We start from the raw sequence: 27,310 nt of genomic DNA, 5'->3' as shown, positions 1-27,310 counted from the left end.
ATACATACAACATGACCAACAGGATGTCTACCAAGGAGATGGAGGGATGTGATCAGCTTGTGTGCAGATGAAGCTAAGCGGATTGTCGTACACTGTGGCGGTGATTGATAGGGATGGCTTGGAGAGGCTTTCACCTGGCTGTGGATAGATAACGACTGGTGATTATTATTAAACAATTTTGCGCAATTTTCATATTTGGGAATTGTGTATGATACTGTATTTGGCAGCCTGAAGTTTAAGTAAAATTTCCAGAAATGTCTAATATCAGTAGCAAATGATACCTGGGCAACTCCACCACTACCCAACTCCAGCATCCACCAAATGAGCTAGCATGGTGAAGCATGGTCAACAACCCCCATAACCAAAAGGCATGTGAAGATATTGATCCAGCAGTGGTCTGATAAATGTTTTTAAGATTGATATTATATCTGGCAAACTACAATGAGGCAAAATTAAACATGAAGAGTGAGCATAACCAATGGAGATTTAAACACATCAGCATGCTTGTCTTCAAAACGAATTATAGCAGGTGGGAAGCTTCACTATTCTGGTAAATTGCCCGATGATGCTGGATGTAATTACCAGCGAAATGTCGTACTCAAAAATTGTACATGTTGTGGATCCACTCTTCAACACACTGGTGCGCTAAAGTAGTGAACTATTTGTCTATTGTCAACGTGACACATTTTTTACTGATTGGCCGTGTCGGGTGGTGGACGGTTGCGACACATTTATAAATAACGCGATCTAACCCAAAAACATTTATTGTGAATAATTATAGCATACTGAAAAAAAATGGAAACTGAAAATAAAGTTACAGAAATGTGATACTTAGAATTATTTGTTAACATTTGTATAAAATACAGCATGTAATCAGCCTGCATATGATCAATGAAGGGGAAACAATGGTTAACGTGCCTCCATATACAAATCTGTTCTATAAATGTTCAAGCCTGCATTCAGAATATATCGCGGGTTTTTTCAAAATAAGATACCATTTTGAAAATAAGACACCAAGATTATATTGGTGTGAGATTGTTTTTAATTAGCATTTCACGTAAGACTCCGATGGCAGGCTCATACGTTTGTAAGTCAGGCACATGGTTAAGGTCACACGGTGGTGACATTGAAGTTGAATAATAAAAATTGTTACAGCTCCATGAATTTGTGATTGTTACAGTGATTCATTGAGTTTGGGGCAATGGCTCCAAAACCCATTGGCGATAGGGAGGTGGGGGGAGGGGTTTGGTGGGGGGTAGTGGGAGGGGGCAGAAATCGGGTGCTTCCAAAAAGGCTTTGACCTAGAGGTTTGAACCTTCCACACTACTAAGCAATTTGACTCACCGCGATGTCGCCTTAATATTGCCATGGCATCGTAATAGTTAATACGAATTGGTGTGTCGACACATGCAATCACGTGTGAGAAAAGACTCTACAGACAGGTTATTATGGAAGGAGAGGAAAGCAGAGCGACTGCAGAACAGCCACAGACTTAAATATATACACGTGTGCGTATGGAAAATGCAAGAGTGGTGCGTGATAACATTTCCGTGGCAGAATTATAATTAAGAATGAGTTACGTTTCACAGTGATTATTCTCCAGACACTAATCGCCGTTAAAGATTATGTGATGGTGATGATAAGGATGAAGGTACATTTTAAATGTGCTATTTGTGGAATTAGTTGTGTAATGACATTTGTTAATTCAATTAATTAATGTCCCCTTTTATCAATCCACTGCTGTATGAAGAGGCCTCACCATGCAGTGTCAGTCATGGGGGTTGCTTTGCCAGTACTTCACTCTGTTGGTCAGTGTGGCGGTGGTGGTGGTGATGGTGATGAAGAAAGGGCCCAGAATTGGTTCAAATATCACTCGCCACTGATGTTAGCCATGGCGAGGAAGCCAACTCTGGTGGCCCGCTTAGGGTCGTAGCACAGTGAGTTCACCAATGTCCCACTGTTTGCCCCAGTTACAATATTTGCAATGCTATTAATTTCTATAATGGTGGCCAAAGAATGAAGTCAAAACAGGTTGAATTCATAGAAAGATTACACTATTCAAATGTGTGCTTAAACAAATGATGATTAATACATTCATCTGCATTATATGAGATCATCGGGGAATACAATTTGAGACATTTATTTGTTAAATTAATGGATTAATTATTATTTTTGCAAACATATGCAGTGGTTAGACGACGCATTTGCAGTGTTTTCTCTATTTGGATGATTCTCTATTTGTTGTGGTAACTTTACTATGAAATATTGATGCCATCTTAATTTTCTACCGAAAAGTTTACATTTGTACCACTTATGACAATTCACCCAGGGAATGCCAGATCAGCAGCTGTAATTGTAAATGAAGGCAACACACAGGGGGGGGATTAACAAAACAAATGATTGGTTACAAGGTAACCTCCCAGACAAATTGGTAAAATAACACCCTTCACAAATTACAGATGAATGAAGACTATATAATTATGCAAATTCTTATTTTCCTCGCGTGTTTTCGGGTTGTACCGTGTGCTGTATGGCGTGATATCCGACGTTTTAGCTCCCTGCAACTCAAGACGCTTCTGGCGTGTGGAGTAAAATATCAAACATCACGCTGAACAGCATGCAGTACAAGAGCAAAACACATCAGAGTGCTCCACAAAGCAAACCTGAACATTAGCATAACACCGAGCTACGTATTTAAATACATAACACATGTAAGTGTCCAGCAAGTTGACGCAAAATAAATAAATCAATATTAAGCAACAAAAAGTCAGCGACACTTTTACATGAAAAATACATAAAGGGAAGTGTTCTGTCGACATCACGGTGTTTTTTTTAAACGCTGGGTAAAAATGAGGTGGAGATTGCAGCTCATTTGCTGTGTTCGAAATAAGGACTGCCAGACTGGTTTGTGCGATCCGCCCGCTGCAGGTACGAACACTTCCCCTTCTACTCGTTTCCTCACCTTGCTAGACTTTTTGCAATTCCCTGACATTGCCTCTGAAACAAAGTTTTCATAACCTTGCTCATTTCAAGAAACATATTGGCCATAGGCGGAGTTTTTGACTTCTATATTGGGGGAGGGGCGGGGGAGGAGGGGTTCGCTTTGTCCCTCACATTAGGAATCGCGGGTGGATATAATTTTTTTATTTGTAATCTTAATTCTAAACTACTGACAATAAATTAATAAAGGTGTCCAGTTTGGGGGGGGGGAAGCAATGCCCCCCCTTGCCCCCCCCCCACCCCCAAACTTCAACCATGACCGTGGCTGTGATTTATTACACGGCCATAACTTATGTTTGTTACTGCTCAGCAATTTTTATTTAAAATAAAATAATGTTACGTCATTCTCCATTGGAGGCAAATACATTGAACAGATACGCAAATTTTATCAGAAAAACAAACTGTTCTGTGCGTACTGTCATTGTTTGAAGAACTGTGACAATCTAGATTATTGGTACCTGAATATTTATGTCGATTCTGCATTTTCTCCTTTAAAAGTAGATGTTGTTATCAGGCTTACATAAAATTTTATATATTAAATTGAACAGAAAGTAGTCATTTTATTTTCTGCGCATTGTGAAGAGATCAACCTAATGCCACACTTATTTTTGTTCGGTGTTTAAATGCGTAACATTGTTTTTGATGTGTATTACTAAATCAGTGAGCGTGGCTAAAACGATGTGTACCACAATGTTAGATATATGTGTGTATGTGTGTATTGTGAACATATATATAATGGTAGTTCTAGCATCGTGGTTAGCGCACTACATTACAAATCCGGCAACCCGAGTTCAATTCCCACTCACGAACAAACAACAATGACGAATATATGAGCCAGTACCTAGGTCAACTCAGCCTTGAAATGAGCACCTGCTGCGGTGTGTAAACGTCAGCATTGGGAGACAAAGACGGTCGTGCTACTGGCCACCCACCTCCGCGTGTGCCGCTCTGGCCTTAATATGTGCTTGTTAACAGCAATTACCCCAACAGTCCGTGAATGACTGCAATGGGTGTATTTGTGTGCTTTGATAACAGTGAAAAAATGTCGCCTGTTGGCTTAATTTCCACAGTGGTTACTGGCTGCTATTAATCAGAAGGTAACAGCCCACATTTAAAATATAATGATGGTATAATAAAACGAGGAAAATGGTCTTTTGTAAACGTCCCTAAAATATATTTGTATATGTAAAATGTCATGAAGCAGCGTGCGGAGATTTTGAGAATTGATCTGTAAATTACGATGAGCTAAGGTGTTAAAAAATGGCATTTGCCTGCCTCTTTAGTTAAATTAGTTTGCATGTTGAGAAGCAGGCACACGTCGTTAATGAGACTTGGCTATGGCTAAACATACGCAGAAAGTGTTCTATTAGTCAATAAGAGCATGTGATTGATATTTAAATAGCCAAACATCATATCATCACGTCATTTGTACGCGCATTATTGTTTCTTTATGATCGTTTTAATGATGATAATGTGACATTTGTTTTACCTTTGATAGTCGTTATATAACCATTTTCAATTTACAAACAATGTTTAAGTTTGTAGTGTTGGGGAGTTTTTTATAAGCCGCGGCTATATTCATAAACATCGATGAAGACATACCAGTTTGATAATAAATACACACAAATGCAAGACTTTTTTTAAAAACACGGCTTTAATAGAAATGTGTGTAATGTGTGTTTAACATGTAGGCTTATTATGAATATATAATGTATTGTTGACGATTGTGTTGAGATTTGTTTTTAGTGTTAACTCTGCTTATGCACCACCGCCAAGACAGCATCAGCAGCTGTATCGCCAAATAATTAGTTTCATTTGATAAGAACTGCAAATGAGCAATCACATTCTGGACGTTTATAACACTGTGTAACAAAAATAAAATTTTCCCTGGGTAGTAAGTGTTATTTCCTAATTGCTTATGCCTCAAAAGTACAGAACATGGCTACTATTCCTGACAAATTTTGCTTTTGTGACCAGGACAGTGATATTTTTTAATTTACCTATTTTGAATGAGAAAACGTGTGCATTTGTGTCATTCCTTCACATAAAGTCCTGGTCACAAAAGCAAATTTTGTGGGGAATAATGGCCATTTTCTATACTTTTTAGACATAAGCAATTAGAAAATAACACTTACTACCCGGGGACAAAAACCGTGTTACTGTTACATAGTGTAATTACGTCGTGGCTTATCTCCATATATATAAAAGGCAAAGTTGTGAATATGTGTGTGTTCAAAATGTTTAGCGTACTTCCCGCCATGCAACAAACTTGAAATTTGCCATGTGGGTACTTTCCAGACTGTACACCATGCAAAAATTATGAAAATACACTTTTGGTTTTTTTTGGTGGGGGAGCTCAATAATGCATATATTTTTTTCACGGCAAGTGAACTGTGACGTTAAATCTGTCACGTGACCCGCGCATGTGGAAACGTAACACATTGTCGTGTCGTGGTTAGCGCTACGCTGCGCTACGAACCCGGCGACCCGAGTTCGATTCTCTGTTCATTAACTACACAATGTGGAAAAAAGTATTGTGAAAACAACAATAAATTCTATATAACCTCTAGCGGGAAGTACCCGGTGTTGCCCGGGCGAAAAAGACAGGCACACACATCGACTTACACACACACAGACATTGACCCACACACATACATACACATCGACTTACACACACATATGGACTCACACACACAGGCATCGACTTTAGATACACACACATGGAGTTATACACACATATAGACTTACACACACATCGACTCACACACACATACATAAACAACGCCCTACACACGCACACATATGGACTGACACACACACATACATCGACCCACGCACACATAGACTTGCACACACATAGACCCCCCCCACACACACACATGGACTTGCACACACACACACAACAACCGCCATTCGCCACTAAGTGGCGGTGACGTCACCACGACGCTTGTGCCAGGCCAAGTGCACCTTGAGGCCACGTGAACTGTCGAACGCCCGCTGGCAGGAGGTCACGGGGCAGACCCAGCAGGTGCCATGGGTCGACTGACCGAGATGACCGAGATGACTGGCTGATGCACCACCTGTGCCCCCTACTGTACCAACTTGCTGTGCTTTAGCCACCCGGCGCTCCGTTCATTGTTGTGAGCGTCGCTCCTCCGGCCTCCGTTGCTGTTGGAGGGCGACTGCCTCCAACTGCCCAGTAGCGTCCTTCACGAGCCTCTTCCACAGAGGCCGATCTTGACACCGCTGGTACCAATCATTGGCAAGTCCACTCAGCTCCACACACACATGGATGTACACACACACACATCGACTTACACACACGTACATCGACTCACACACACACATCGACTCACACACACAACGCCCTACACACACATATGGACTCACACACACAGACATCGACTTTAGATACACACACATGGAGTTACACACACACATGGACTCGCGCACACACACATAGACTTACACACACACACATCGAATCTCACACACACATATGGACTTACACACACACATGGCTAACACACACACATGGACTTCACACAAACATACATCGACTCACACACATCGATTTAGACGCACACACAATTTGTTATTTATTTTCACTTACACACACACACATCGACTCACACACACATCGACTCACACACACACACATCGACGCAGACACGCACATCGACTCACATGCACACATGGACTTAGACACACACACACATAAATAGAAAAAAATGTACTAAATACATTTGAAAATATTAGTTGTCTACACACAGAGACCACGCACACACATTGACTAACACACACATATCGACTGACACACATATCGACTCACACACACACGAATGGTCTCACATGCACACATGGACTTAGACACACATTATTATAAAAAATATATAGTAACCTATTTGTTAAATATTAGGTGTGTACAAACACACACCACGCACACACATAATATAATATTACTATCTACGGACTCTATAGTAGCAAGTGCACACATTGGGGTGGGGGGATATGAAACTTTGAAGAATGTAGTTCAGTATATTTGCATTATGAAGGCGAAAGAGAAATCCCCCCCCCCCTCCACCGATGACGCGTTTGCGTTGCCAGGGGCAACCCCCGGTCAGCTGAGTGGCGTAATAAATAAATATATATCGCACTCAATCGCTAATTTTACTAATTAAAAGTTGACGGATGTGAAAAAGGATTAGCGCTTGCTCACCGCAGGGCTTACGGCGTGGTACCTGGCTGTTTTTACATAAATCCCACCGTTTGAGAGCCAAATCCCTCGCAAGTGTAGGAGTGTTAAAGAGAGGGCCCGTTATGCATGGCAGCCTATGGAAAACAAACACAGTGGGCGGGGCTACGTAAGTGCACGAGCAAGTGCCCTCTACGACGTCCGAGCCAGACACCCTGGGGGGGGCTGGTTCGAACGTTATGATCCCCCGGGGCCCCACCCCTCAGGGAGGGGTTGGGTATAAAAGGGGATGTTCAAAGGGCTCAAGGCAGTTATGTTTAAGCTAAGGGAAGAAGATTGAAGACGTCTTAGATAGAGCCCTGGACTCCCCTGGTTCGATGTCCTTTTCAGGGCCGGACAGGATTGAGCCAGCGGCGTGGTCCCGAAAGCCAGAGCCGGTGCTCTTGTAAGAGCTGGTCTGGAACTCCGGGTACCGGGCCCGACTTACCAGTGTCGGGCCAGTTAGCCTCCCCTAGCCCATTAGTGGAGGATTCGGGGCTAGGACAGAGTTAGCTAGGGGTGTATCCCGAGTTATACGGGTGAGGGGGCCGATACCCCCTCGAGTGTGTATATGCCCACTGTCATATTGTGAATAAACATACGTGTGCCTCAACCTCGGCGTCAAGCGTCCTCACCGGTACTTCAAATGGTGTCAGAAGTAATTCGAACATGGACACGCGGAAAACAGCGCGGGCCAAAGTACCGCAGGAGGAAGACACTGCCGAGATCGTCGAGCCCGAGACGGCTCCACAAGACAAGGTGCAGCCGGGGCCTGACGCCTCCTTACCGGGGCATCGAAATGAAGAGGGGCCGCAGCCAGACGCGTTACGGCTGGCTCACGGGAGGCTGGCGGAGCTGCTGTATGCCGCTGCCGCCACGCTGGAGACCATCACGCGACTAGGGGCCGGTGATCCAACACGGGGCGAGGCGAGCCAACGACCAGGGCGCCTTCCCGCCATTTCGGAGCAGTCCGAATTTGAAATTCCCGCCATCGACGCTACAGCTGTTCGGGGCGTGGCCAGCCTAGACATCCGCTCCGACATCGCCGTCGCTGAAGCTGCAACGTCATCACAACCGCGACAGGCGATCCCATCGGCCGCTCGCACCGACGCACAGCCGAGTGGTGGTGACATCAGCCTGCGGGAGTCTACAACGACCGCTGCGCTTCATCAGAGACTGCCCCCGCTGAAGGAGTTCATCGGCGCGGAGGGGGACTGGGCCGGTTTTCGCCGATGTTTCCTCGCCCATCAGGAGATGGCGAAATGGTCCGATGAGGAGGCTCTCTGCGCGCTGCCGGCGCTCCTTGACGGCGACGCGCTCGCCGCCCTCACATCGGCGCCGAGAGAGAAGCGGTCTACGTTACCGATGGCACTACAGCTGCTGGGCGGGGTCTATGGACCATCGGCTGAATGCCGACAGCAATTTTACGACCAGAAGCGGGGTGAGAAGGAGTCGCCCCTAGCATATCGGACGAGCCTCCTGGCGATGGCTAAGTCGGCCTTCCCTCGTATGGACGACGACGGCATCGACGCTATGGTCACGGAGAAAATCCTCCTCCTGGCAGACGACCTTAACATCGCTGTGGTCGCGCAGGAGGACGCGGAGATGACATCGCTCCAGGCGGCAAGGCTCCTCCACGCCAACCTCCTGTCGCTCCGGCGGAAAGCCAGCAGGGCATCGGCGGGGCGTGCGGTGGCTGCAGCCACCCTTCCGACGGAGGAACTCTACGCCGTCGACCACCGACGGCAACAGGCGACGGGAGCACGGTCGGGCCGGGACGGGTCGGGCCGTTCCGACCATCCGTCACCTCCGACGGCGCTCCCGCAGTGTTTTAACTGCGGCGTCTGGGGCCACGTCGCCTCGGGGTGCCGCTCTCCTCGTCAGCGCGGGACGACACCTCAACGGGACGACGGGCCTCATCACAAGCTCCACCATCATAACCCGGCAAGTCGCGGCACCCCACACGTTTGGCCCACACACACGCCCGTCACGCACTCAAACACCGCAACGAGAGGGGGGCCGATATCGCGCACCATCGCACCATCACGCACCACTCCGGGTACTCATATCGAACCCGGCCAGTGGTCCGTGCTGGCCGATCGTGTGATAGCCACATCGTCGGGATCGTCGGCCGTTGTGGGGCACATCGACGGGGTTGAAGTGCGCATCCTGGTCGATACGGGAGCATCGGCGACCATTATTTCGGAGTTAATTTACAATATTCTCCCTGTCCGGAGCCGTCCTTTGATGCCTGTTAACGTACCATTCTATGCGGCTAACGGGGGCTCACTGGGCATCATCGGACAAATTCGTGCCCAAATTTGTATTGGGGAAATTAAATTGTCCGGGCCGATTTTTGTTTCCTCCTCGCTGGCGGTTCCGTGCCTGCTGGGGATGGACTTCCTGGCCAAAATGCCGATTAGGATATTAATCGACCAGGGATGTATTGAGCTCCCGTCGGGCAGACGCATGGCGTTTCTGCCATCGCCAGTTACGACTCGGACGGCGTTCGCGACGGTGCCGGCATTCGTAGAGAGAACGGTGCGCGTCCCTCCGGGGGCGCAAATGTTGATTCCTTTGAAACTTCGGCGGCCCTTCGCTAAGGGTATTGGGGCCCAAGGGGTTCTGTTGGGGCCGTCTAGGGCCGGGGTTAGTGGACCTCATTTACTTCCGGCCCAGACCATAGTAAGAGGGGACGGTGAACCCTTCATCGCGGTCCTCAATGTGGGCTCGCAGACGGTGGTGGTCCCACAAGGGACCGTGCTTGCTCACGCAACGCCGGTGCCATGTGAGGAACCCGTCGCAAATCACGTCAGCGTTGTCCCTGCGTCGCGACCGCATTCGGACAGCGATGAAGGGTGGCTCGAGGCGCTTTGTGCGGGATCGACGGACCTGTCAGATTCAGAGCGTCAACAACTTAAAACACTACTGCGGGAATTTTCCGACGTTTTTAGTCGGAATAAATACGATTTGGGTTGTACTCACCTGCTGCGTCACCATATTGACACGGGTGACAGCGCGCCAATTCGCCAAAATCCGTTTCGGTTGAGTCCCGCCGAAAAGGACCATGTCAAATCGGCTATTGATGACATGTTGGCCGCCGACATAATTTCTCCATCCACCAGCCCTTGGGGAGCGCCGATTGTCCTGGTTAAAAAGCAGGACAGATCGTTGCGGTTTTGCGTTAATTTTCGGCGCCTTAACAAAATTTCGGTTGCCGACGCATACCCGCTCCCTCGGATGGATGAATCGCTGGACGCCTTGGCGGGAGCGCGATTCTTTTCCACACTCGATTTACTTTCGGGATTCTGGCAGCTTCCTCTGGACGATGATTCAAAGCCTAAAACTGCTTTCCGTACACCGCACGGCCTGTTCCAATTCAACCGGTTGCCGATGGGCTTACACTCAGCACCGGCAACTTTCCAGCGTTTGATGGAATTGGTTTTGGCTGGATTGCAATGGGAGTCGTGCCTCATTTATTTGGATGACGTTATCGTCTTTGGTAAAACTTTTGATGAACATCTCCAGAGGTTGCGGGCGGTTTTCCTAAAGATGCGGGCTGCTAATTTGAAATTCAAACCCCAAAAATGCCATTTGTTGCGCGATTCGGTGCGTTATTTGGGGCACATCGTGGGACGCTCAGGTATTGCTACCGATCCCGCCAAAACGCAGTGTGTCAGCTCCTGGCCGACTCCCACCTCGGTGGGAGAGGTCAGGAGTTTCATTGGGTTCGCGTCGTATTACCGACGGTTCGTCGCTGATTTTGCGACAATTGCAAAACCCCTGCACGCTTTAACATCTAAAGGGGTTCGGTTCCACTGGGGTCAAGAGGAGGAGGCTGCTTTCTGCTCCCTTCGGGACGCCCTGGTAAAAGCCCCTCCTTTGGTTTACCCAGATTTTTCTAAGCCCTTTTTGCTCGACACCGATGCGAGCAACACGGGTATTGGGGGTGTGCTTTCCCAGGTGGTTGATGGCGTGGAACGGGTGGTCGCGTACGGTAGTCGGGTGTTGTCTCCTGCGGAGCAAAGATATTGTGTCACCCGTAGGGAACTGTTGGCAATTGTCTATTTCATCCAACAGTATCGCCCATATCTGTACGGTCGGCATTTCACCGTCCGCACAGATCATGCGGCACTACAGTATGCCCTGCGAGTTCAACAACCATCGGGACAGTTGTCTCGATGGTTGGAGGTTCTCCAGGACTTTGATTTTGAAACCACCTACCGTAAGGGTGTTCGCCATACGAATGCGGACGCTCTGTCGCGCATGCCAACCACCTCCGAATGTGCATGCCTCCTGGGGTCGGGACGTTGCAGGCCTTCAGGGGACGCATCGGTTCCGGTCTTGGCAGCCACCGACGACGACGAAACATTAGTTACTAATTCGATCGAACAACAGGGAAGAGATTCCCTGTTGGGGTTGCCCGTCGCTGAATGGGGGCGCCTCCAAATGGAGGATACCTCCCTCCTCGGGTGGCGTCGTCGCGTCGGGGGTGCTGGGCGGGTGAAGGGTGATTCGGATGCATGGGAAATGGTGCAAGGTCTGCTGATGCATTGGGACGGCAAATCCCAGCGACATCGGCTGGTGGTCCCTTCTGAGTTGCGAGGCAAGGTGGTGTGGGCCGCGCATGAGCGCCTATTACACCTGGGGACCCAAAAGACTCTTGCACTGCTACAACTTGATTTTTTTTGGCCTGGTATGACGAGGGATGTTGGGGATCTATTGGGATCATGCCCTCGGTGTGCGCAACGGAAACCGCCGGCGCGGGAGTCTAACCCGCCCTTGCAATCGATCAAAGTGTCCAGAATAAATTAGCTTGTCGCGCTGGACATTTTGGGCCCATTTCCCGCCACCCCCAGGGGCAATAGGTATTTGTTGACAGGTGTCGAGTATTTTACGCGCTGGCCTATGGCCTGGCCCCTTGCCAACCAGTCGGCAGCAGCCATCGTGGAGACCTTTGTTCAGGGATACTTCCTGGACAAAGGTGCTCCGGAGCGGCTGCTGACCGACCAGGGCAGACATTTTTCCGGTAAATTACTCAAACAAGTCTGTGACCTCTTAGGCACGAAGAAAATTCGTACCTCCCCGTATCACCCGCAAACTGACGGAATGGTCGAGCGCCTGCATCGCACCATTACGTCAATGATGTCACAGCAGGTCTCGGACTCACAGACTGACTGGGACCTGCATATTCAAGGGGTCTTGGCGGCATACCGGATGGCACCCCATGCAGCTACGGGATTTTCCCCCTTTTACCTCATGTACGGTCGCGAACCCGACCCGCCTGTTCGCGCCCAGCTGCAGATCCCCGACCCGCAAGGGAAAACTAAATTGGCTGACCACGTCAAATTTAATCTGGCCAAATTAACAGAGGCGCGGGATGCTGCTATGCTAAACTCGGACCTCCGTCAAAAGGCGAATGAGCGCCTCAGGCTGGGTCGGGCGCACGTGATACAGTGGAAGCCGGGGGACAAGGCATGGTTGCACTGTCCCCAAGTGCCCCTGGCTACCTCCCCTAAGCTGGCGCGGCCGTGGCGGGGCCCTGTGGAGGTGGTCGAAGTTTTGCGACCACAGTGCGTGCGCATTAAATGGGGGAAGCGGCGATGGTTCGTGCACCCCTCTAGGTTAAAACCCTTCGTTGCGGTACACAAACCCACTTCACACATGCGTGGCCAAACGTAGGGGGGGTCGACCGTCTCATTGGGTCCGTCTCCGTCGTTCTCACCTAATGCCTTGCCGGCCGTGCCACCTCCAGGTGCATCAGGACTGACGGGCTCACGCCCGACCACCCCTCCTGGGGATACCGACGGTCGCGCGGCATCGGATGAGGTCTCAGGACTGACGGGCTCACGCCCGACCACCCCTCCTGGGGATACCGACGGTCGCGCGGCATCGGATGAGGTCTCACTCCGGGACGGACAATTGCCACCTGACGGTCCGCCACCCGGGGTTACCCCGTGTGAGGGGCCCGCTGCAAGGACGCGCGCAAAAATGCGCAGACTGTTATGAGGCCGGAAGATATGTACATATGTTGGGTTCATTGTGTGTTGTGTGGGTGGTGTGTTCCCTGCCCATTGAAATGTACATACGTTGTGTTCATTGTGTGTTGTGTGGGTGGTGTGTTCCCTGCCCATTGAAATGTACATACGTTGGGTTCACCTGGTGTTGTGTGTATGGTGGGTTCCCTGCAAATTGTATATAGGTTGGTTTTTTTACGGAATTCGTATTTATTCAAGGGGGGGTGCGTCGGGTTGTTTTCTCTTCTTGCTGTTGCATTTTGTTGTGTTCTTGTTGCTGTTCTTGTTATTGTTGAAAAATAGTGAGGCACACGCGCGGTCAAGGTGTAAATGCACTTTTATTGTCATTTTTGTATGTTGGCAGCCGGGACGGCTGCAAGCTATGCGGGGGGGGGGGGGGGGGGTGATGTAGGGGTGTTAAAGAGAGGGCCCGTTATGCATGGCAGCCTATGGAAAACAAACACAGTGGGCGGGGCTACGTAAGTGCACGAGCAAGTGCCCTCTACGACGTCCGAGCCAGACACCCTGGGGGGGGCTGGTTCGAACGTTATGATCCCCCGGGGCCCCACCCCTCAGGGAGGGGTTGGGTATAAAAGGGGATGTTCAAAGGGCTCAAGGCAGTTATGTTTAAGCTAAGGGAAGAAGATTGAAGACGTCTTAGATAGAGCCCTGGACTCCCCTGGTTCGATGTCCTTTTCAGGGCCGGACAGGATTGAGCCAGCGGCGTGGTCCCGAAAGCCAGAGCCGGTGCTCTTGTAAGAGCTGATCTGGAACTCCGGGTACCGGGCCCGACTTACCAGTGTCGGGCCAGTTAGCCTCCCCTAGCCCATTAGTGGAGGATTCGGGGCTAGGACAGAGTTAGCTAGGGGTGTATCCCGAGTTATACGGGTGAGGGGGCCGATACCCCCTCGAGTGTGTATATGCCCACTGTCATATTGTGAATAAACATATGTGTGCCTCAACCTCGGCGTCAAGCGTCCTCACCGGTACTTCACAAGCGTGCACACACACACAGAGACAGACAAAAAAATAACATTTATAGGTAATAAGATACGTTGTCAATAAATATGAGGGTACTGTAGTTGTTTTTTCTTATACATTGTAGTGACGTGGAATGAGTCACGGGAGCGCGTGCCGCTGGGTGAGTGACTCATGCAGCCAGCTATGGCTGCAGAGTTTGGTAGTACATGTTGTTTACGTCGTTTATTGTAAAAATTCGGTCACAGTTCCTATGATCACTGTTTTATTGCCTTTATGGCTTTATTTTGGTGATTTTCGAAAAGTTTTTTGGTTTGGCCATGTTTGTTTGTTGTAGTACAGAGTTAGACTGATGGCATTAATCTAAGTTGTCTTGTGGTTGTTGTTGTTTGACTTGCATCCCACTGGGATTTTTGCACACAGTGTTGGTGTACGGTGCTTTTTCTGCAATATTTTGCTGTCTTTTCTTGGATTTTCTATTTGCACATAGTCACTTTAAGATGTTTTCTTGTTCATGTTTTTGTTTGTTGCGGTTGCACCCGATTCAAGAGCCGATTGGCTCACAGGGCTATACCTAATAAATGAACTTGAACTAGACAATATAATTAGGGGTAACAGCCCGTTCTACGAGTTGAACATGTGGGCAAGGCATGGAGCCCTCTGAGGGATCCAGAGGGGTGCGGGGCCGAGGGCGGAGCGTGGCCACGCTGGGCAGGATTAAAGGCGAGCTCCGACTCACGCGTCGTGCCGTCGTCGTTGTGATCTTCGCCCTCTTCAAGCTGTGGGTCTGGCACAGAGGTCGCAACCGGGTACCCGATACACGTACCCTACCCGATACCCGGCTACCCGTACCCGGCCGGGTACGGGTACCCGTTTGCGACCCTGGTACGGCCGGGTACGGGTAGGCCGTGAGTCACTGGTGAGTAACCGTTTGTCACTCATTTCGGGTAGGGTACGGGTAGGGAACGGGTACCCGTACTGTTTTTCGCAAGGATTTAAAATAAATTAATGTATTATCTGTAACAAAAAGAAATCCGACGAAATGCGCCGCAATGTTTTGCTTTACAATCCGATTTTCATTTACAATCGATTTCGAATTGTAGCAATGTCGAGCCGACCTCCCAAACCGGCAAATCAGAGATTAATTTTGGAATGGTGATATTTTTTATTATCAGCCGATTATTCGCTACACCCAAGGGTTTAATTTCAGCCAGAGATGTCCAAGGGGCGAACGAAAAAAATATTTCCCGCATCCCCCCCCCCCCCTACTGTCTCGTGGTAGGTGGGGGGGGTCTGGTGTTGGCAAAAATATAAATTTGTATTTGCATTTTACTTGCCATGCTGTGAAGACCGAGTTTCTTTCACTGTGATCTCAAATCGGAGACTGCTCAATTGTGTCTCTATCCTAGGGCAAAGTATGTCACTTCTTGCAAATGCTTACAGGCAGAATATTGATTTATTTTAGTTTTTCTCTCGGAATTCCTTGATTATTATTTCCTGCTAACATTCTAACACAAGGGTCGGCAACCAAAATAACAAGGAGACATTTTTTTCGAATTTGGTAAAAACAACTCAATATTTCAAGAGCCGCAACGCGTATGAATATGGGATTGTCCTTAATGAATAACGTCACCAGCCCGTCCTTAAAGAGTTGCATGCGTCTCAGGAGCCGCAGGTTGCCAACCCCTGCCCATGGTAAACTGGACTCCCATGGTAAACTAAACTTCCATGGTAAACTGGACTTCCATGGTAAACTGAACTCCCATGGTCAAGGGTTGGCAACCAAAATAACAAGAAAAGTCGCAATGCATTCCATAAAGAGCCGCATGCTGCTCTGGAGCAGCAGGTTACTGACCCCTGGTCGAATGGAATCATGAGCATAAAACATTGATATGCACTGGTGAATGCGCTTTCATGAAAACAGAACTCCATTGATTAAGAACTTCGACACAAGAGCGAGTGGTGCGAACACATGCATGGGCATCACGAACCAACTGGAAAATCAAATTGAAAGTTTGGTTAGAGAAAAAAGTCACGCATGAAACTCTCTGGCAAAATGTCCGTGCAGTTTTGTGTAAAAGGAACCAGTAATATATTCCATGAAAAAAACTGAGAAATATCTGGCAAAAAATAAGTGCATACACGCTTGCATAGCCTGACCCGGGCATGTGTGCTATCTAATAAGTTATACGACGGAGCTGTCATTTTGTCTTGTTCAGGTGCTTTAGTTCAGCTTGTTGAGTCTGGAGCATTTTGACCATATTGTAATAGCAAAAAAACATGTGCATGGAATCTACAGTACAAAAATGTGTTCAGAATAGTATTACTTCTCTGCTCGAGTTTCCTGTTATGCCAGTCATTACTATGTACCTTGCTTCTGATTGATGAAAAAAAAGTTATTATACAGAGTGTTTGAAAAAGATAGACCCGATTTAAAATCGCTATATCTCTGCAACCACGAATCGCCCATTAATGAAACTCTTACCACTTGAAAGTTCGGGGCATAGAGAGGGCGGGGCATAGAGTTTCAATTGATTACCGCTAGATGCCTGTCCCAGCGTACAAACAGCCCCTAGCCTCAGTCATTCGCAAGACGGTGACCCCGCAACACACAAGGGGCGTTTTGCGTTCTGCAGTTCAGCAAAACTGAATCCGTAATTGCGGTGCAGCGTGCATTTCAACGGCGTTTTGGCATTGATCCGGCGATGTCAAAGAGCATTCGTCATTGGTACCGACAATTTGAGGAAACAGGCTGTTTATGTAAGCGAAAGAGCACAGGGCGACCACGCACCTCCCGAGGAAAACGTGAGAAGAGAGGCGTTTGGGACGAATTCAACTATCGTCTCGATGTTGTCTGTACAGCAGGTGGAAGGCACATAGAGCATTTATAAAATGAATAGTAAAACTCGATGACTCATTAAACCGTGTGTACCTTTTTGTGTAATTGTAACATGCTGCCATCGTGAAATATACTGCTTTGAAAATGGGTCCAAATTTTTCAAACACCCTGTATATACTGTTAACACTTACATGGAACTATCGTTTTTAATGGAAAAAGAACGGATAATACACTGTAACATGATAACAAAATGTATGTCAATAGCTTCAAAAATTGAAAGAGTCTCCACCTGTTCGCCATCATTGTCGACACATGCCTGGAATCTTCTCCAGGTGGTCTCCAGAGCCCTGAGTCACATTTCTTGTGGTATTGTTGCAAATTCTCAAAAATTCAATTAGGAAATAACAATTCCTACCCAGGAACAAAAAATAAATAAAAATGTGTTACACAGTGTTATGTATCCAATCAACAGGTCTGTTGCAATGATGCTCTTTTTTAAGAGGGCATTCATTTATTCCGTGCATTCGGTGGTGGTGCTGTGCTCGCTATCAAGGTCCCACCCATCCTGCCATGTTTACATGGTATTTAATATGGACTAAAGTAATTAATAATTTATTGACAGTGGATACACACCTGACAACACATCATTAGGCGATGATGCTGTCACTTCTCCGGTAGTCTCCAGCATGATCGATGCACTTCTCTGTTTGCAACTACAACTTTACAGCGAGTGTCATAGTGCAGCTGCAGATTTGCACATCGTAACCAACGTCACACTCTCAGTTGCGTCACAGATGTGCATCCTCAGCAGCCCACTTCTGTCTCTGAATTCGTATATCCTAGTTGCAAAATGTTCATACAACCATCATTCTATTCGCTAGTAGGGAAATACGTTCAGGGCTAAGTGCCAATGTCGACGTCTGCTAGCTCGGGAGAGGCCTTCAGGAGAGAGTTCGTTCGTGTCGTTTTGGGACTCCTCCGTTGAAGAAGGGATGCAGACTATCGAGTGGTTTACTAAACAATCCACAGCTTGGAATGCATGGCCACAACAACACCACTGTGGCCTGTCTTTAATTTTGCATTGATCAACGTTAACATTAATGGATGGATGTCGCAGCCTTTCCTATACACAGGGGGTGATAGCCGGAATAGAATGCACGCTAGACAAAGCCATATGATATAATTACTTACTTTGTTTAGCATTTGTTTAAAGTTTGTTAACATCATAACTTGATATCATACCAGTGACATCACAATCTATAACTTCCAAGGTGCCACTGATGACCCTAACCCATGACAATACATGCAACATTTTCAAATGGAACGTCATCGATTATTACACAAACACGTTCCTTCGGAGTGGGCAGGTAGGAACTTGGTTGGACAGCGCATTCGTGAGATCCGTGTAACGCGGCGTAAGCTGCGTGGGGCGGCGCATCACGTGGTGCTGAGCCCGCCCGAAGCGCTCTATGAAATACAAATCGAGGGCATGGCTATGCACGACAGACAGACAAATAATCCCTGGTGGGCAGTGTGGAACTGTTGTTCTTACCTGTATTATTACACACTTGATGCAATACAACTCTTGCTGTCGCCTGATGATGCTGGTTGTAATTACTGGCGAAACGTCGTACTCGGATTCTAAATGCTGTGGGTTTACTCTTCACAACACGCCGGTGCACTGTACTAGTAACGAATTGGCATGTTCTGTTTACGTGACAAACCTTACTAATTGGCTGTGTCAAGGGGTGGCGGGTTTAACGACACATTTTTATTTACGTGATCTAATCCAAAAAAAACCTCTATTAGGGATTATACACAGCGATCCAAGGATTCCCTACTGCATTACATAATAATAACAATTATATTATAACCACAATTACTGACAGTTCTTTTATGGACTGAAGCCCACCAGGGTTAAACGTTGAGCATTCGAGAAGACTCCATCAACATCAGATGTGATCTTCAATTCAAAGGTTAGCACTCGTGATTTTCCAAGAATTCCCTATTTGTTGTTTCTGCTTTTCTCTTCATGTCTTAATGCTTTGATGTTGACCATTCCTTTATGTCATCCATCCACTTTCTTTTGTATAGTCTACCTCTTGCTTTTGCAGCACATTATTTATTTGATTCTATTCAGGATATCTTCCCCACTGCAACCTCTCAGCACTTGTCCTGCCAGTGCCATTTTATGAAATGTCACGATTCAAGGTCACAATTAAATTCAGGAATGCCTTATATATTAATATATAAACATTGTGGTGAATGTAGTGGCCACTCTTGGCTGTTGGGGTCATGTGAACCCATTATATCAAAACAAACAAATCTATAAAACAAAGTAACCCATTATTAAACACAAAATATTTAATGCATGCATTATGAACATATTAAATTGATGAATCGATGCATCATTAATACCTCTACACTTAAGTAATTTGCCTCACAAAATAATGGCCAGTCTGCAATGTGAGTCCCCAACTATAACTTTGCCCCAAATCATTTCCTTCAATCTTTGCACAATGTAGTTATCGCTGCAATTCTTGGCCCGCTGCACCTATCGGCAACATCTCCTTCACTCTCCTTGAATCTCTTGACCCAATTCCTGCCATTGCTTCTACACCTGTGGGTGTCCCTGCCCCTGCTAGTGGTGGCTGGGTCGCTTGACACACAGAGAGAGGAGGAAGATTGCAAGCGGTGTAAGATTGTAAGATTGTAAGTGGTGGCTGGTGGCTTGACACACAGAGAGAGGAGGAAGACTGCAAGCGTGCATTGACGTTGCGTGCATTCTGAATGAGAGTGGGGGGGGCGAGAGGAACATGCAGCTGGGAAATTCTGTATAGCGAGTAATTTTGATTGTGCAAAATTGTAACAATTTTCCTTGCACGGTGGCTTGTTATTAAAGGTTGTATTTGAAGATTTCTTCACAAGCATTCCTTAACCCAGCACAGATATTGTAAACATGGAAAAACATAAGTTGCTTTGACCTTTAAAACACAGTGAGAGAATCGTAATTGCAAAAAGCCATCTCACGACAGACAAAAAGGAATGCTATTTTCCGATTGATACTACTTTTTTTTAAAGACAATTTTGTAAAGCAACAATGTTGAGTAATTAAATACACTCAAACTACTCTGGTATCAATAACGTTATTTTCAAAGTATCACATATTATATGACAATAGTACAACAATTCCCACATATAAGCAAAGACCAAAAAAAGTATATCCAATTATAACAATATGAACAAAATATCCAAGTTATAAGCAGTGTATTAATCGCCTTGCTCAATTGAAGACCGGACGCAGTTGGAATGCTTCACTATTCTGGCGGAACTTCACGGTAGTCAAATTGTAAATGTTGTGGAGTTACTCTCCAACACACCGGTGGGCTGAAGTAGTCACTAAAAATTGTTTACGTGACAAACCTTACTGGGTGGTGGAGGATTACGACACATTTATACTCACGCAATCTAACTCAAAAACCTTAATTATGAATATTGGTCGCAAAAGCCTACGTGTTAAACTGACGTGATATTAATCTTCATTTTGCCATTAACTTTAAGAACGGATCACAGTTTACCATCAAAAGCAGGGAATTGAGCATATGGAAACGGCATACTTAGTCCACTGCCGGATGAAGGGTCTCCCTATACCATGTGGGTCGTGGGTGTTGTGTGACAATAATTCACCACGCTGATCAGTGTCAGACAGTGAAGGGTGGAGCCCAAGACTGGTGCAATAGGTCACCACTGATATTGGCCCTGGATGGGAAATCGAATCCAAATTTCCCGCAGTATTAAACATTTATTTACGACGGAATGCTAAATAGACAACACTTACCACAAACTGGTTTCTTTACAGCTGCTTTTTGTGTTTAGTTTGTTGTTCTTCCCCCGCAATTCCAATTAGTACCGTTGACTATGTACGGTGCGAAAGAAGTTCAACATACATACAGAACTCAACAGGAAAAGAACAGTTTAAAGCAAATATATTGCAGCTGTTGATTTAAAAAGTGTTTTCATCTTACTCGTAGATAAAGGCTGCTTGCTCCCTTATCTCTCTTCCTCTCTCTCGCCGTATAGCGAAATGGGAAATCGCACGATGGTAGCAGCTGGAGTTTTTTTACTCAGGCCCTCCACGATTCTCTTCCAAGATAGGTACAATGGGCAACTTTTTTGCATCGTGTTCCTGGAAAAAGCTCTTTAGCCTTCTTTGAGATGGAAGAAGAAGCGTCTGCTCACGCACACCACGTCACCGCTCCGATCGTTGTCACTGAACGCGCGCGTATCCCAGCTGCTGCGCAACTCTGCCAAGTCTTCCTGCACTCACTCGAAGTAACTGTGGCCCAACCTGAAACGCTGCCAACTGTCGCCGTTGCCAACTCGCTGTCCCAAGAGAAAACTTGCACCTTTGCTTTCGTATGCTCCGTGTGTAAATACTCAATTTCTTTCTTTTTATTTACTTGTGTTGTGCAGTAGAACCACGCGGAGACGAGGAATACCACAAGGGCTGTTGTCGTTTATTAAACCACTGTCACACTCGACACTCTACCCTCACACCGGTGGTAGGTGCTCTCTATCTCGGTCCTTTACCCCAGACACTGAATACCATTTGGGTCCTGCCCTCGGCTGTCCTTTGGGGCTCTCTCACTCGTCTGCCAGAGCGGGGGTTCAGCCAACACCGCTCCGCGACGGGGAGAGAGAGAGACACCTTGCAGCCGATCCTAACCCTGGCTCCCCACAACGACCACTCCTCCGTCACGCGGTCCCCCTTTTAAGAACCCCTCGGGCGGCTCCTCCCCCCAGCTCGGACCCGCCTTTGTTCCTGAAGGTTCCTCTGACACCACCCGTGACATTATGTCATCCTTGACTGTCAACTCGCTCGCACCTCGTTCTGTTCGCCCCCTCATGGTTGCTCACAATTCTCCTCTACACTTGTGAGGGCAACTTAACGCTGCATCTGAGAAACGTGCTCCTCGTGATTGCAAATGTCTTGGGATTCAACGGCTCTAGGAAACCCGTCTCCTCCGGGCTTTACAAATCGATGAGTAATCTGAAGCGATACATTGTTCAAAATAGAACTGAAATGCACCGCGTGGTCCTGCTGCTGCTGTCTGTTGTGTTGCTGTCCGTGGTGTTGCTGCTGCTGTCTGTTGTGTTGCTGTCCGTGGTATTGCTGCTGTCGGTGGTGTTGCTGTCCGTGGTATTGCTGCTGCTGTCTGTGGTGTTGCTGTCCGTGGTATTGCTGCTGCTGTCTGTGGTGTTGCTGTCCGTGGTATTGCTGCTGTCTGTGGTGTTGCTGTCCGTGGTATTGCTGCTGCTGTCTGTGGTGTTGCTGTCCGTGGTATTGCTGCTGTCTGTGGTGTTGCTGCTGCTGTCCATCTCAGTGCGCAGCCTCCTGTCACTCACCCTTACCCATGTCCATGTGTGTTGTCAGCTGGGTCTTTCGTCAAGTTGGCTGCTTTATTCACAGACTTTATTTTTTTTTAAAAGCTTCTGGAAAATCGAAGCGCGTATTCTCCCAAGTTTGTCTTTTGCAGAACACACAAAATGCATCGGCTCCACGTATTCGTTGTCGCATTGTGCGGTAGTGATACCCCGATTTACGTCTCCCCCTTTTTACGTCGTCACTCTATTATTAACACCGCGACGTGATGTGCGTTGCCTCAACCCATGCTTACGTCGACGACAGCATCCATCAGTCCTTTCGCATATCCGTCTCCTCTCAGCCTTTACCTCCACCCGCCCTATGAATCGCTTTGGTTTACGTCGTTTCAATATTCGTCATCACACATTTCAGGAACGCATCCCCGACACAATATCTGACATTTCACTCCACATGCTGGGAGCCTCTTCGGGAAATGAAGAGCTGAAGAAGCTCCCAGCACATGGAGCGAAACATCTGATGTCATTTTTTCGTTTAAACAACACGCGGTACAAACCGAAAGCACATCAGAGAGCTATACAACATCACTTGCAAAAAAAGCCAACAACAGTGGTACACAATCATACTGTTGTTGTTTTCTTTGCTGAACAATATCAAACACTGCCATCTGTACTGGGGGGAAAAATGGTTGAATGTGTAAAGCGGCGACGTGAAGTTGGAAATCTTTGAGAGTGCGAATGAACCCACAAGGCATCTCCGGTGGTGTCTTCGTCCCTGCTCACTGAGGCGACAGAGCGTAAGGGACGTGTGAAAGGAATCTCGGTGATTGCGCCACAAGCATGGGCAAGTTTTTCTTTGGCACTCGAGTGACAACTTGTTTCCTCCAACAAAACTACTATTACTCTTTGATTCTTTCGGTAAAGTCACGTGAGTAGAAATAAAATAAATCCGAAAGCAGCAGTTGTCCTGCTGTATCGGTTCCGCCTGATGACGGTCGCTTGTGTTGCGATCGAAACGTCGTGATTTATTTTATTTAATTTCTACCCCACGTGACTTTACCGAAAGAGCCAAAAAGTATGGATTCCTGCAGTCACGAAAGCTTCAAACAAAGCTACTATTTTGCTGGATTTTGCGTTGGCAATAAAATACCCCCCGCCCCCCGCCAAAAAGAATGTGCTATGCATTTACATCTTGACTTCAAAAACGAGGTTGAGATACCGCACGGAGCGGCGTATAAAATGTAGCAGTGGGAGCCACTTGTCTTACTTTGGCTTGTGGTCCATTGAATTCCGATTCCTTCACAGTCGCTCCGTCACAGGTACGTACGACCGGTTTCTCCTCGAAATAAAACTCTGCCGCAGCTGCGCTGACAACGTTGAAAACAGACTGAACTTCTCATCCGTTGGCCACATAAACGAATCAAGAACTTACTCTTGCTGCATTTCTTATGTGTTCACGTATGGCACAATTATACAAAGCTGGGGGAATGAAGGTAATGTAAGTTGTTTCATGTATCTGTCATGCCATAAAAGGAGCACTATTCACGTCTTGATTTTTGTATATCCCTCAAGCAAGGATGTAATGCAAGAAAGCAAATCTTTACGCATTGTTTTCTGATGTAGCAGTAAATATGGCAGATAGGCTGAATGTGAGTGGCAAGCAATTCATCACGGCGAGCAATTACCTCTTGTGAGCCTCCGGTAGTAGTTCCCCTTGTTCAAAGGATTCACTGTCTTGTCGTGCTCTCTGAATGCTAATTCCTGTCAACCTAGATCAGTTGTTGCATCTCCCAACGCATTTTAGGACAGCCCTGTCCACTCCTCGCAGTTTCATTGTTTTCATGCTATGATTTGTGCGACTTCATCGAGAACACTTTCGATGCAAATTCGCCCCAAGTAGTTTCAATTTCACATAGGCATTGATGATTCTTCCGTATGTCAACCGGCCGAGACACAAAACCCGGTTGGACTGGGTACTTTGCTGTCGTGGGCGGTAAATCGTGTTTCTTCAAACGCTGAAATAAAGTGCCTGGGATAGAATCAAACATTGCTCGTGTTATGAAAGTCACAAGTCATATATGACTACACTTTGAATGGCTTTAAAAAAAAAACATCAAACCAAGGATGGAAAATCCAGTCTGGAGAGTGTCCGTGTTTTTCATTGCACAACCCGCATATTCATTTTATTTTCATGATGAACTATTTTCTCCGGAACACGTCGTGTGTCTCGGTTAATTTTGAAAATTCTGATTTGTGTGGTTAATGTAGTTTTTGGCGCATTACAAAGTATACTTAAGAATTCACAAATGGGAATTCACATGACAATAATGAGCTGCATTACTCCCAAACTTTAAACCATGCGTTCTCTCTTGATTAATATCAGAAACTTGCTTTTATTGTATATGGTTACAGCAATAATTTTGTTCTTGTCCACCATTTTCAGCTACCTCAAATAAGCTATTGATATTACATGTAATTTTCGAGAACGTGTGTGTTATTCATTAAATGCCAGTTTTGCTGCAATTGATTGCAGAGTCAAGTTTTCTTCTGGCACGCCAACCCACAGTTCCCCCACGTGACACGACCACAGCTCTACAAAGCCACCTTCTATTCACAAATACATCGTGTGGAAAATGTCCATGCCAAGCTCTAAATGTAATCATTAGCCTCCAGCCAGGTGGCTCAGCGGGGGAGAGAGCGCATAATCATCGGAAGGTTGTGAGCTGAAATCGTGGTCGGAAGTTAACTCAGTCCATCAAACCTCCAGGGTCAATACATGTGTACAGTACCACTTTGTGGGTAAGTCAACAATGGTTTTCCTTTGGATATACTCACCCCCTATCATAAGAATTAGGACTTTTGACCACTGACTCAGGGCTGCAAACAGGAGATCGGCAATAAGTAATTTAGACTTTTTAATTAACAATATCTGCTTTCCCATCTACTATCATTGTTTTTAATGTCTTAGATTTATAATGCGTTGCTATTGCTCACTCTGAAGAATGCCCTCGCTATTTATAGCCCTGTCTTTCTTGGTGAACCCCTATGTGTCTGCCCTTCTGGCATTAGTTCAACAACTCAAGATCATGTAATGTACTCTGGCCAGTGCCATTGATGCCACCATAATACTGGTAGAAACCTCCTGGTTCCACCAGCCCACAGGGGATTATTGTGTCCGTCCGTCCTTCCTGCATCCAAAAATGGGAGGGGTGGGGCTGGGTGGAGTGGGGAGGGGAGGGGCTGGGCGAGAAGGGGCTGGGTGGGGATGGGAGGGTGGGGAGGGGCTGGGTGGGGAGGGGCTGGGTGGGGAGGGGCTGGTCACCCCGGCATGCCCTTATCAACGTTTAACCTACTCACGCCAGCTTGTGCCCGCCCTCACAGTCGGGCATATTTGCGGAATACACCACGCCGCCGTTGACCCTGGCCATTGACCGAGCAACCCAACGTTCCTACCAGCTCCCTCCGCAGGAATGTGTTTAATCGTCGCTTCCTTTCTTCCGCTAGAATCCCATCGGTGTTGTAAAGTCCACACGTGACCTTCAAGGCTTCCTCTCACAGTATGCCACCATACTGCCTGGTATTAGGTTGCTGATCTCATCGCTGGGTCGTCAAAATTATACTAACCTGGCCTCCTCCATCGCGCACACGTGTCCACCCATCGCAATCTATAAACACATCAAACAGCATAACCATATGCATCATCAATACTGTTTATAACAAACATGTACAGCCCATAATATATGAACAGATACATATACAGCCTATCTTTCTTCTCTTCTTATATATAAAAGTCTCCGTGTGCTCGCGCTTGCGGGGGATTTGGCTCTCGGACGGTGGTGTTTAACACTGAAATAATTTGCCAGGCGGCACGCCCTAAGCCCCGTGGTGGGTATAGGCTATTCCGTTTTCCCGTCCGTAAATTTTAAAGTAGTTTAATTTACACATTTTTGCCGTTTCTATTATTCATTATTTACTTATTGCACGACATCGACTGTACCAAGTGACGCCAATTGTGTGGGGGGGCGGACTCTGCCAAGTGCTGCGCGTTCGCTCCAGCTCACGGGACACATTTTCTTTTATGCGTTTTACAGTCAACACATACACACATGACACTGCGGATATTTCTTCACAGTGTCATGCCCTCTTCGCCCCCCCCCCCCCCAACACGATGCGTTCAGTTTATACTACAGACTCCGTAGATAATAATATTTTACTGCTTACATAGCATTATTCTTGCACGGGCGGCGGGTGTTGGAGAGGGGGTAGCGGCCCAGCCCCTAGCCTGGCAACGTGCCAACTCCGTGCCTCGCCAATGTAGGCCAGGACGGGGGCTACGCATCGCACAAGGCCTCAACACGCCTATGCTAAGTACAAATTTACTTGCTTCTTACGCTAACAACTCAAGTCCATTGTTTATTATTGTTAAACACTTTAGTTGACAAACATTACAATAATAATGTTTGTGTGCAGATAAAAACTCAGCTTCATTGTTTACCATTATGAAACAACTTCACAGATGTTACAATAATTCAGTTTTTGTGAAGATAACTACTCAGGTTCATTGTTTACCATTATGAAACGAGTTGACATGTTACAATAATTATGTTTGTGTACACAAAACTCTTTTTGGATTTTTGGGTTGCTCAATTTCCCCTTTTTTTGATGCGCCTTTATAACGCTGCCACGGTCTACTGCCAGTCTGTCATTTCTGCTTATTTCTTCAATGCATTTCTATTGTTTCCATCGCTCACGTCACGCTATTTACTCATACGTAGTACTGCGATACTGATAGCTGTGCCATCATCGGGGATTGCTGTTCCCGTCGATGTGTGTGTGTGTGAGTCCATGTGTGTGTCTTTG

Source organism: Lethenteron reissneri, chromosome 27, assembly GCF_015708825.2.
Source record: "Lethenteron reissneri isolate LAM-NWPU_2019-01 chromosome 27, ASM1570882v1, whole genome shotgun sequence".
Classification (NCBI taxonomy): Eukaryota; Metazoa; Chordata; class Hyperoartia; order Petromyzontiformes; family Petromyzontidae; genus Lethenteron; species Lethenteron reissneri.
Note: the sequence above shows the minus strand (reverse complement) of the source record.